Consider the following 12,822-nt stretch of genomic DNA (forward strand, 5'->3'; position numbering starts at 1 on the left):
ATTTACATATAGACAAATGATAGCAAAACTGCAGAAAATCAGACAAAGAGAAAACTAAATCAAAAGAAAAACTTTAATCTTTTACTTATTAAGACCAGTAAGATATCTTGAAAGACACGAGGGGTAAAGAAAAAAAATCCACACACACAAAAAACACCTTGTCCACAGAGAAATAAAGAATTAGATCAAACTTTGTCTTCAGAAACCATGCAAGCAAGAAGAGTGAAGTGAAATATTTAGTGTTTTTTTTTTTTAAAAAAAAAAGTCCTTTCGGTTGGAACTGCCATCTTCCAGTAATTCACAAAATGACGAACACAAAGGAAAAGAGGAAAGGCACGTGATATATATTCTCTAGGCCTTTTAGTAAACATGGAGTTGTTCCTTCGACCAGGCATATGCAAATCTATAAGAAAGGTGATATTGTAGACATCAAGGGAATGGGAACTGTTCAAAAAGGAATGCCCCACATGTGTTACCATGGCAAAATTGGAAGAGTCTACAATGTTACCCAGCAGGCTGTTGGCACTGTTGTAAACAAACAAATTAAGGGCAAGATTCTTGCCAAGAGAATTAATGTGTGTATTGAGCACATTAAGCACTCTAAGAGCCAAGATAAGAGCCAAGATAGCTTCCTGTAATGTGTAAAGGAAAATGATCAGAAAAAGAAAGAAGCCAAAGAGAAAGGTTCCTGGGTTCAACTGAAGCACCACCCTGCTCCACCCAGGTAAGCACACTTCGTGAGAACCAATGGGAAGGAGCCTGAGCTGCTGGAACCTATTCCTTTGAATTCATAGTATAATAGGTGTTTTAAAAATAAATAAATAAAAGACTTCTGAAGTGGCCAGGCACAGTGGCTCATGCCTAAAATCCCAGCACTTTGAGAAGCCAAGGCAGGAGGATCATGAGGTCAGGAGTTCAAGATCGACCTGATTAATATGGTCAAACCCTGTCTCTACTAAAAATTACAAAAACTTAGCTAGGCATGGTGGCACACACCTGTAGCCCCAGTTACTCAGGAGCCTGAGGCAGGAGGATCACTTGAACCCAGGAGACGGAGACTGCAGTGAGCTGAGATCACACCACTGCACTCTAGCATGGGTGACAAAGTGAGACTCAGTCTCAAAAATAACATAACATATACCGCTAGACTGGAAAAAAAAAAAAAAAAAAAAAAACTAGAATTCCTGTAGAATCCCAGCAAAATCACCCTTCAAAAGAAGAAATGAAGACTTTCTCAAATAAAAACTGGGAGAAATGAAACCCAATAGACACGACTTGCAAGAAATGTTAACAGAAGTTACTCAGAAACAAGGAAAATAATGTAGATCAGAAATATGTATTTCGAAAAGAAAGGAACAGGGTAGAGAAAAAATAAAGGTGAAGTTAAATATTTTGTTTTTCTGATCCTTAATTTAGCTAACAGATAACAACTTGTTCAAAATAACAATAGTAACAATATATTTAGTGACTGTAAATTATGGAAAAGTAAAACAAAAGGAAAGTTAAAAGGAATGGGAAAAAGGAATTGACAATACCGCGGTAAAAGGTACTTGCACTACACATGAAGTGGGGTATAGTGTTATTTAAAAAGTGAACTTGGATTAGTTTAACTATGTAATTATTGCAAACTCTAGGGCAACCACTAAAAAGTAATTTTATTATTTATTTGTTGAGACAGAGTCTCACTCTGTCACCCAGGCTAGAATGCAGTAGTGCGATTTCGGCTGACTGCAACCTCCATCTCCCAGGTTCAAACAATTCTCGTCTCAACCTCGGACCACCACGCCAAGCTAATTTTTGTATTTTTAGTAGAGATGGGATTTTACCATGTTGGTCAGGCTGGTCAGGAATTCCTGACCTCAGGTGATTCACCCTCCTCAGCCTCCCAAAGTGCTGGGATTATAGGCGTGAGCCACCAGGCTCAGCCTAAAAAATAATTTTAAATAAGTATAATTGATATTCTAAAATAGGGAACAAAATGGAATCACAGGCCAGGTGCGGTCGCTCAAGCCTGTTCTTTGGGAGGCTGAGGTGGGCAGATCACCTGAGGTTGGGAGTTTGAGATAAGCCTGACCAACATGGTGAAACCCTGTCTCTAAAATAATTAATTAATTAATTAATTAAACAAAATGGAATCATATAAAATGCTCAAATAAAATGAAGGCAGAAATACAGTGAAATACAAAAAAAGAAAGAACAAGGACAATGAGTACAAAACAGTTATAAATACAGTAGATATTAATCCAACTATATCAATAATTAGCTTAAACATTGTGGTCTAAATACACCTGTTAAAATATACATGTTGTCAAGAATAAATCTAAAGAGAACACACTACTATACAATGTCTACAAAAATCCCACTCTAAAGACGAAGACAGATTAAAAGTAAAGAGATGGAGAAAGATAGGCTATGCTAAACCTAATCAAAAGAAACTTGGAATGGCTATATTAATTTCAGACAGAGCAAGCTTCAGGCCAAGAAAAATTATCAGTGACAGAGGGGCATTACATAATAACAGGTGGTCAATCTGTTACTATTCACCAAGAAGACATAATTATCTTTATATGTATGCACCTAACAAGAGTGTCAAAATATATAAGGTACAATAAAAACTGATAGAACTACAAGGAGAAACACATGAATTCATTATTATAGTTGGAGCTTCAACAACCCTCTATCAGTAATCGACAGATGCAGAAAATCAGGAAAGTATCGTGGAGTTAACGACACCATCAACTGGATCTAACTGACATTTATAGAACACTTCATCCAGCAACAGCAGTATACACATTCTTCTGAAATCCACAGGGAACATTTCACAAACTTAGACTACAAAATATACCTTAACAAGTTTAAAAGAATAGACACCATACAAATAGACACACCACAGTGGAATTAAACTAGTTAAATTAAACAAAAAAATTGCTGGAAAATCTCAAAATATTTGGAGATGTTTAAACAGCTCACTTACAAATAACTCACAGGACAAAAACATAGTCTTGAGAAATTACAAAGTATTTTAAACTAAGTGTACATGAAAATAAAACACCAAAATTTATGGCCGGGCGCAGTGGCTCATGCATGTAATCCCAGAACTTTGAGAGGCCAAGGCAGAAGGATCACCTGAGGCTAGGAGTTCCAGACCAGCCTGGGAAACATAATGAGATCCCATTTCAAAAATAAACAAATAAATAAATAATTGTGGGATGCAGCAAAGCAGGACTAGGAGATTAATTTATAGCACTGAATATATTTGTTAAAAAAAAAAAGAAAGATAAAATTAATCATCTAAGCTTTTAATTTAGGAAAATACATAATGAACAAACTAAATCCAAACGAAGCAGAAGAAAGTAATAAAAATCAGAGCAAAAATCAGCAAAATTTAAAATAGGAAAATAAAAGAAAATCAACAAAACTCAAATCTGGTTCTATGCTTTTAAATTTGATAACTTAGGTGAAATGGACCAATCCCTTAAAAGACACAATCTACCAAAACTCACACAAGAAGAAACAGATAATCTGAATAAGCCTAAGTCAATTTTTTAAAACTGAATAAATAATTAATAACCTTCCAAAATAGGAAGCACTACACTCAGATAATTCACTCATGAATTCCAAATATTTAAGGAACAAATGATACCAATATTCTACAATCTTTAGAAGCAGAGTGAGCACTTCCTAACTCATTCTCAGAAGACAACATTACCCAGAATAAGCCCAGGTAACAGCCTTACAAGAAAGGAAAATTACAGACCAGTATCTTTCATGAACACAGAGGCAAATGTTCTCAAAAATCTTAGCCAATCATATTATACACCACAACCAAGTAAAGTATATTCCAAGTATACAAGATAGGTTCAATATTTGAAAATCAATCAATGCAATCCAGGAAACCAAAACAAATCATACAATCAGATCATATCAGTAGATGCATTAAAAGTATTTGATAAAATCCTACATCAATTAATAAATATTCCTAGCAAACTAGAAATAGAGGATTTCCTTCACTTGATAAATAAAATTTACAAAAATCTTACAGCAAACACCATACCTAATGGTGAGAAACCAGAAGCTTTCCCCCTAAGATCAGGAACAAGGCAAGGATTTCCCTTCTTACCACTCCTATTCAGCATCATGCTGGACATCCTAGCTAATGCAATCAGACAAGAAAAGGACATAAAAGGTATACAAATTGGTAAGGAAGAAATAAAACTCTTTGTTTGCAGATGACATGATCATCTATGTAAAAAAAATAAATAAATAAAATCCCAAAGTACTGATCAACAAACTCCTGGAAATAATAAGCAAGTATAACAGATTACAAGATAAAAGGGGGGATTATAAGGGAATTCTCTGCACTTTCTTTTCAATTTCACTGTAAACTAAAACTGCCCCAAGAAATAAAATATATTTTTTAAAAAAATAAATTAAACAACTTTCCAATTAAACAACTTCCACAGTAATACATTAATTCAGTACAGGTGCTCAAGAAAAATGTGTTCAGCCGGGCACCGTGGCTCACGCCTGTAATCCCACCACTTTGGGAGGCAGGCGGATCACAAGGTCAGGTGTTTGAGACCAGCCTGACCAATGTAGTGAAACTCCGTCTCTACTAAAAATACAAAAATTAGCTAGGCATGGTGGTGAGTGCCTGTAATCACAGTACTCAGGAGGCTGAGGCAGGAGAATCACCTGAACCTGGGAGGCAGAGGTTGTGGTGAGCCAAGATCATGCCACTGCACTCTAGCCTGGGCAACAGGGTGAGACTTCGTCTCAAAAAAAAAAAAAAGAGAGAGAAAAGAAAAAATATGTGTTTGAGTGTTTGACATGGTTTTCCTCCTTTGTTTCCTGTTTTCCCCAATGGGGCTACAGGGTGGCTGGAGGAGCCAGGGAGAATATCTCTAATTTCTCAAACATCTATGAGTCCAACAAAACACAACATGGAAAGTGAAGACTACACATCATAAAAGTGAATAATTCAAACACATCCATACCAAATTTTTTAAATCTTTACTAACACATAATTCGCTGAAACTAGAAAATATTTCTTCTAAGTTGGAGGAACCTGATTTTCCTGATAATATGAGTATACCAATTCCAAAGACTAAAACAAGAAGGAAAAGTACAAGAAAGAGAGTTTAATCCAGGCTTGGATCATCAGCCACCATGATCCTAGAAATGAAGAAAAAAAGAAAATCTTCTCAAGAATCATCAAAATAGCCCACACCAAAAGGTCAAGTTACTCTTTCTAAGTAACTCCTTAATATTTGTTTCTTTAACATTAAGAAAATATAGTAGCCAGGCACAGTGGCTCACTCCTGTAATCCCAGCACTTTGGGAGCCTGAGGAGGGGAAATTGCTTGAGCACAGGAGTTCAAGATCAGCCTGGGCAATATGGTAAAATTCTGTCTCTACAAAAAAATATAAAAAAGTAGGCCAGGCGTGGTGGTGTGCACCTGCAGTCCCAGCAACTCTGGAGGCTGGGGTGGGAGGATAACCTGAGCCAAGGAGGTTAAGGCTGCAGTGAGCCATGACTATGCCAATGCACTCCATCCTGGGCAATGGAGTGAAGGCCCTGTCTGGAAGGAAGCTGGGAAGTTGGGAAGTTGGGAGAAAGGGAGGGAGGGAGGGAAGGAGGGACAGACGGACGGACAGACAGACCGACATTCTTCTACTTTTTTAATTGACTAGAATAGAAATGTGAATAGAAATATGATAGATGCATATCTTTTTATTATTGTAATTATAGCATCTATTTAATTTATATATTCTGTCTGTTTTAATATATTTTTTTCAGGTATTGCTAGAGTGTTACTGCTAATTCTATATTCTATTGCATCTTCTAAAATTAATCAAATAAATTACCATTGCTATAACAACTAGTGAGAGTCTCTGAATTGCCCAAATATCCACTATGAAAACACTTAGTACAATTTTTGTGTAATGGAAGGGCAACATAAAGGAAGATCCTTAACTCAAAGTGGTGAGAGAATCCCATCAACCCCTCTATACGGTTTTGAATTTCTTCCATATGGAATGAATAAAAATCCTCTTTTCTCCTATTTCAGTAACTTTTGTCCAGATCAAAAAACATTGGTTCAACCTATATTTATACTTATCAATATGTAGACACTGTTCGTTTGTACCTTCAAAGAATAAGCACATAGACAACCACAGCGGGTTTTGGTAGTACCAAGGAATTTCCCTTTTCAGCACCCACAGTATCTCTATGAAGTAATTATTACATACTTTCAACATGATTCAAAGAAAGAATTCAAATATAATACTACAGTGACCTATTCAAAACATAAAGAAAATTCAATAGTACATGAATCACTTATACCTAGAACTCTAACACCATGCTCCACCTCACAGTATGATTACCATTCTCTAGTAAGAATTTTTCTAAGATCTCTTGACCACAAGAATGACATGACAGACAAGCGTGGACAATGAAGGCAAAACTATCTCATATTCACATCCTCATATTCACATCAGGAAAAGTTATTTCATTTTGTGAGCTCAGCCTGAGAGTGTAGCAGTTTTCTAACTTCAAGTGACCTGAAAAATGCTCCTCTTCCAAATATACTATTCAAGTTGAAAACCAAAATGGTAAGTCAGAGAGATCAGGGCAAACAGCATGTTTACTTAATGTCTTCATTAATGATCTTCACCCAAATAAACAAATTAATTTATGCATGCTACATTCACAAGTTAGATCCTATCTGATTAGCACTTAAAGCATTCTCCAGTCTCTGTTTACTCTGTGACTCCAACAAAACTAATATTAATATGGTATATAGCAGGCACTCAACAATTACAGAACATTAGAATCTGAGAACTAGAAATATGTTAAAGATCATTTGGTTTACTCTTCTTCTCTTCCTCAGGCCTCATGAGGAAAATAATTCCCTCCATGAGGGAAACTGAAACCAACCCAATAGTCCCATAGACGGTTCTTTTGGCACAAAAGTATCAAAGAACTGAAACCAGGTCACCCCACCAGATGCCAGATGCCTCATTCACCATGATTGCTTCCTTGCCCCTCCCAAGTTCCTGTTTTCTTACACACTGTTATATTTCTTCTCTGCTAAATAAACCCTGGTTATAGTCAGTCAGGGAGATGGAATTGAGACTGAGCTCCCATTTTCTCAGCTGTTGCACCTGACTAAAGCTTTCTTCCTTGGCAATACTTGTTGTCTCAGTGATTGGCTTTCTATGCAGCAAGCAGCAGAACCTAGACTGACCTCCTGGTGTTTCAGAAAAATACTAATAGCTGAAGAAGATAGTAACTTTCTTAAGCTAGTTAAAAATAAAGCAAAACTAAGGTACTCTGAGTTCCAGACTGGTTTTCTTTCTACTATACCATGCTGTTGTCAAGAACTCTGAAGAACCTAAGATTTTACCCTACATGCAAGCTAACATCAGTCTGCCATAATTTCATGGACACTGAGAGTGAACACCATTTACCTATATACAGTTGGGACACAGGATTGAAACTACATGCCCTCTATACTGAATTAAGTAAGTGTCCTCCCAAAATTTATAACTGCTGGAAATATGGTCTTTGCAGATAAAATCAAGTTGATATAATGTCATTTTGGATTACAATGAGCCCTAATACATGACTGGTATACTTTTAAGAAGAAAATTTGAACACAGACACACACAGAGGGAAGATGTCATGTGAATACTGAGGGAGAGATGAGAGTTATGCTGCCACAAGTCAAGAAACACCAAGGATTTCTGGCATCCACCATAAATAAGCTAGGAGGAAAGGATTCTTACCTAGAGCCTTCAGAGAGAATGTGGCCCTGCCAACACCTTGATTTCAGACAGCTAACCTCTAAACTGTGAAAGAATAAACTTCTGTTATATTAAGCCACCCAGTTTATGGTGCTTTGCTACAGCAGCCCTAATACACTCACACACACAGCTTTCTATGCACATTAATGTGACTTTACCAGTCCACTGTCTTAATTAGCATAACTGCTACTCTAGGAGACTTGCAGAAATATAATGTGATTGTTCATTATAGACCTTCTGGAGAGACCCATCAACCCTTCAGTAGTTTTCAAAATCTTTATCTTACTGTTTCCACCAAAGCTAAACTGTTTTATCATGATATCTACCCAATCCTAATCAAGCCCCATTGCCACCACTAAAAGATCCAACTTAAACCAAACTTCAAATTCTCAAATTCTGACCTCTTTAAGACACTGCCAAAGATCTTTCAAGGCGGTGTTCTCCCTTACCACAATAAGAAATAAACTCAGCTTTGTTTTATCAATAGGATGTATTAGTTGTATCTGGTAAGCTAGTATCAGATAATACTGGCAGAAGTTATGACATTCTTAGGTCAGAAACAAAGAACAGTTTACTACTCACAACAGTAACATAGACAGAGTACCACATTTTGTACTGGTTCCTCAGGCTTTAACTCCTAAAGGCCAATAAAAGGAAAACCAAGTGCACATACTAAGGGTTGCATCACAGGACAAGAAAACCTGAGCTTATGAAACGCCAATCTTTAAAAGGAGCTACAAGCAAATATGCCCAACATTTTCCCCAAAGAGATTATCTTAATTATCCTGCACAGCAAAGAAATGTGCCATCTGTCCTAACGGAAGCACTATTTATATCTTCCTAGGCTGTTTGCTAAACAGATTTCTTTGAAAAAGATAGCCCCCAACAAAAGCTATCAATACTCTGCTCAACAAATGTGCAGAAACAGAAGAGACCCATAAGACTGAAGAGAAATGTCTCCCAATACCTATTTCCTTTGTCCTAAAAGACTATAAAGATTTTTAGAGAATCAAGATAAAATTGCTACAATATGATGAGAAGATGTTTCCAGAGAAAACATATAGAGCAAAAACATATACTTTCTTCTCTCAATAATCTGTATAAACTAAAACCACTTCAACTAAGTCACAATCTTATAACAAGCCTATATATCAAATATCCAAAAATAAATACTTATGTTTGGATCCTATTTTCATTTTAAAATGTTCCATTTCTAGAAAAGTATCTCGTTTTTATTTTAATTTTATTTTTTTAACATTTTAAAATATAATGTTATTTTATTGTTTTATTTTTTGGCTGTTTCTCACTGTGAATCAAATTGTATCACTAATTTCCAAAGCCTGGCAGCGTTCACGAAATAGAAGAAACCAGTAGTTTTAAACCTCACCAATTATACCTGACTGTAATATGGACCTTAATGCCTTTTTTTGGTAAATAAGAAAATAAAGACACAGAGAGGTGAGACGGTAAGCTTTTACTCATACAGCTACTTGGAGACACTGCAGTGTAGGGTTCATTTTACTCATCATTCTTTCTCTCTCTCTATCCTGGGATCATTGCTTAACCTAACAGGTAAGATAAAGTTAAATTATTCAATTTAATATTCTTTACAAAACTCAGTTTTTGTTTATTTCTTTTGCAGTTAATTTTAAGCTAAAACAGGCTATTATTTAAATGGTACAAGATAGGATCTCAATTTTCAAATATGGAAAAATGGTAATATTGAATAGCTAGAAAAATACAAACTTTTTATTTTGTAACAACCTCAAGATTTTGGGGGGGAATTAAAGTATATTAAATTTAAATATGACTTTAATTTTCATAAATACTTTAGATAAATATTGACCTTAGAATTCTGGTTTAAAATCTAAATACCCTAAAATCATGAGGAAATCATGACTTCTGAGCACAGCATTATCTTTGACTCTGTGCTGCATTTGCCCATTGAACAAATAACTATTCTCTTTCAGAAATATCTCTAAAATGCTCTGACTCTGCCTAAAATGTTTTGCCTATTTAAGAAATGTTCTCTGACTGGGCACAGTGCCTCACGTCTATAATTCCAGCACTTCAGGAGGCTGAGGCGAGCAGACTGCTTGAGCCAAGAAGTTCGAGACCAGCCCGGCCAACATGGCAAAACCCCATCTCTTCTAAAAATACAAAAATTAGCCCCGGCAAGGTGATGCACATCTATAATCCCAGCTACCTGGGAGGCTGAGGCATGAGAACTGCTTGAACCCAGGAGGCGGAGGTTGCAGTAAGTGGAGATTAAGCCACTGCACTCCAGCCTGAGTAACGGTGAGATTTGGTTTCAAAAAAAAAAAGTTTTTAAAAAATGTTTTCTGAAAACGCAATACGGGAGGCCATTTATCTAGAGAGATACTATGAAAGTTGCATAACTGACCTAAAAATGTTCAGAAACAAGAGAACAGTTTAAAGTTGCAGTAAGTCTTTTAGTGTCCAGGCTTAAAAACTAGAGTCTAAGCCATCCAACTTTTTCTGAGTCAGAGCATAATACTTTCTCAAGACCTTTTTATTTCTATAACAAATAATGAGCTACAGTTTCCTTATAAATATTCAAATAGGTTCTCAAGCTACTTTTTGAGGTCATTAATTTCCCCAAGGCAGAAAGATAGTTTCCATCACTTTCATCCTATTCATTCAAGAAAGTTTAAATTGACTTTTTCATGCCCAAACTTTACTGCCTTTAAGTATGTTTTTAAGATAGGAGAATTCTAATTTACTTGACTTTTATAGATGACTTTTGAAGCTACCTATATGAAGCTTAACGATATAAATCTACTTTTATATTTCTGATCTACCACTATATTCAAGAAAGCTACCTATTATCTCTAAAATCAGAAAACACCACAAGTTCCAATATATTCCCTTTCTAATAATTTTACATCATTTCTCATGCTATATTCAAAATATCCATCAATTCCAAGTCTCTTCCCCTAGCCACAATGTCTGTTAAATTGTGTCCTAGTTATTATTTAAAAACATTTTTAAAAACAAATGCAACCATGGCCTAAAAGGCAACTGTTAAATCATTACAGCCCTTTAACATCAGCAGCAACAAAAAGTAACTTCTATTAATAAAAAATATATGGGGTTTGGGGATGAAGAGAGGTTGATTAATGGGTACAAACATACACTTAGAAGAAATAAGACCTGGTGTTCAGTAGATCAGTAGGGAGTTAACATTAGTTGATTGTACATTTCAAAATAGCTAGAAGAAAATAATTAAAATGTTCTTAATGTAAAGAAAAAACTAAATATTTAAGGTAACAGATATTCTAATTACCCTGATTTGATTGCATAAAGGTATCAAATTATCACATGTACCCTGAAAACATGTACATCTAATATGTATCAATGTAAAAAAATTTTTTAAACACAGAATCACATTTTTGTTTTTTAAATATGATTGCAGCAGTTTTATGATCATCAAAAACTAGAAACTGCCTAAATATGCATAAACAGTTAAATGAATAAATTAATTATGGTATATCCATACAGTGGAACACTACTCGGCAATTAAAAAAAAAAAAAAAACCATACTACTGATAAACAGCTACTGATGCACAAAGCAACATGAATAAATCTCAAATACATTACTCTAAGTGAAAGAAGCCAGGATTTAAAAACTACATATTACATGATTCCAATTAAATGACAAATTAGAAAAGGGAAACTATAGGGATAGAAAGCAGAACAGTGATTGCTAGAAACAGGGGTGGAAGGAGAGGTTAACTACCAATGGGCAACATGAGCAAATTTGGAAGGTTTGGAAAATGTTTTTATTGTGGTGACAAATACATATTTGTCAAAATTAATACAATGAACATTAAAAATAAATTTTAAAAATGTTACCATATGACTGAAATCTGGACAAGAATACCTATCAAAGCCTGCTACTAAAAATGTCAGAAATGTTTAAGATGAATTGCTTATTTTTAGTACCAAATATGCCACATAACGATGCCAAAAGTTCAATGTACTGCACTCAACCACAACTGGTTTTATCTAGCCCATAAAGTACAAAACTGTTTAAAAATAAAAGATTTTTCAATTTATGCAGTGAATATTGTACATAGTTGTCAGTCAGAAAATGTTTCTTAACTAATACACAAGTCAACAGACTTTAGACTGACTTGGCCTTTCTACTTTACTGGTACTCACAACATATGAAGCATTAATCACAAAATTATCTATTTCTCAAAACATTAACATGTAAGTACAAGAAGGAAGTGCTGTCCACAAAATACACTAACCTGAATTTGTCCAGTTAATCAATAAAGGCAAAAAATCACTTTATCTTGAACAAAAAGACCATTAATTAGGGTCATGGATGTCCTCTGAGCAAAAGCAGCAACCTGGAACAAAAGAAAAATACATGATACTCAGCCCACTCAAGTTTCAGTTAGCATTATATATTTTTTAAAATCCCTTTAACTTTTCCTTATGTAGCCAGTCATAACATGCAAATTCACTTACTTTGTACACTGACTTATTCTGTAAGTAGCACTTTCCAAATGCCAACAAGGAATGGGTTTCCATTTTGCAAATTATACCCAAACTCGGTAATATTCAGTGGCTTAATTTGCTTCATATTTCAACTTAAAGTAAGTTAGCGCTCATATAACTTGCTTTTTGAACAAAAAGTTATTTAACTTTGTCTATCTTTTAACATAAAAGGAATTCAGAAATGTACATCTGTTCAGATCACGGCTCAAAATCTTTTGTATTTCCCCTTGATTTTGTATGACACCTTGATTAGCTCTATAACCTAGTTTCTTACTAACTTCTAAACAAAATTCCACTAAAGCCAATTTATTTTTGCTTTCTTTCCATAGAATAATTTGTTTATTCTCAGCTGTCACCCTGCGATGCACCATTCCTTTTTCAAAAAAAAAAAAAAAACAGGGATTTTTTCCTCCTTTATCAATCAATGCATATATCCATCAACTTTCTCAAAATCCAGTCCATCTATATCTCCCTCCCTGAGAG

General features: G+C 35.1%; 1 protein-coding gene across 5 annotated transcripts in view; it reads right to left on the reverse strand.

The window, feature by feature from the left end:
- FUT8 (fucosyltransferase 8) overlaps positions 1 to 12,822 on the reverse strand; it is a 356,276-nt gene that overhangs the window by 249,547 nt on the left and 93,907 nt on the right. For all 5 annotated transcript variants that reach the window (XM_032246077.1, XM_032246075.1, XM_032246076.1 and 2 more), the window contains exon 2: positions 12,087 to 12,188. The gene's annotated coding sequence lies outside the window, so the exon portion shown is untranslated. The remainder of the gene's footprint in view (positions 1 to 12,086; positions 12,189 to 12,822) is intronic.

This window comes from Sapajus apella, unplaced genomic scaffold (genome assembly GCF_009761245.1).
Source record: "Sapajus apella isolate SASKATOON/1434 unplaced genomic scaffold, GSC_monkey_1.0 scaffold59, whole genome shotgun sequence".
NCBI lineage: Eukaryota > Metazoa > Chordata > Mammalia > Primates > Cebidae > Sapajus > Sapajus apella.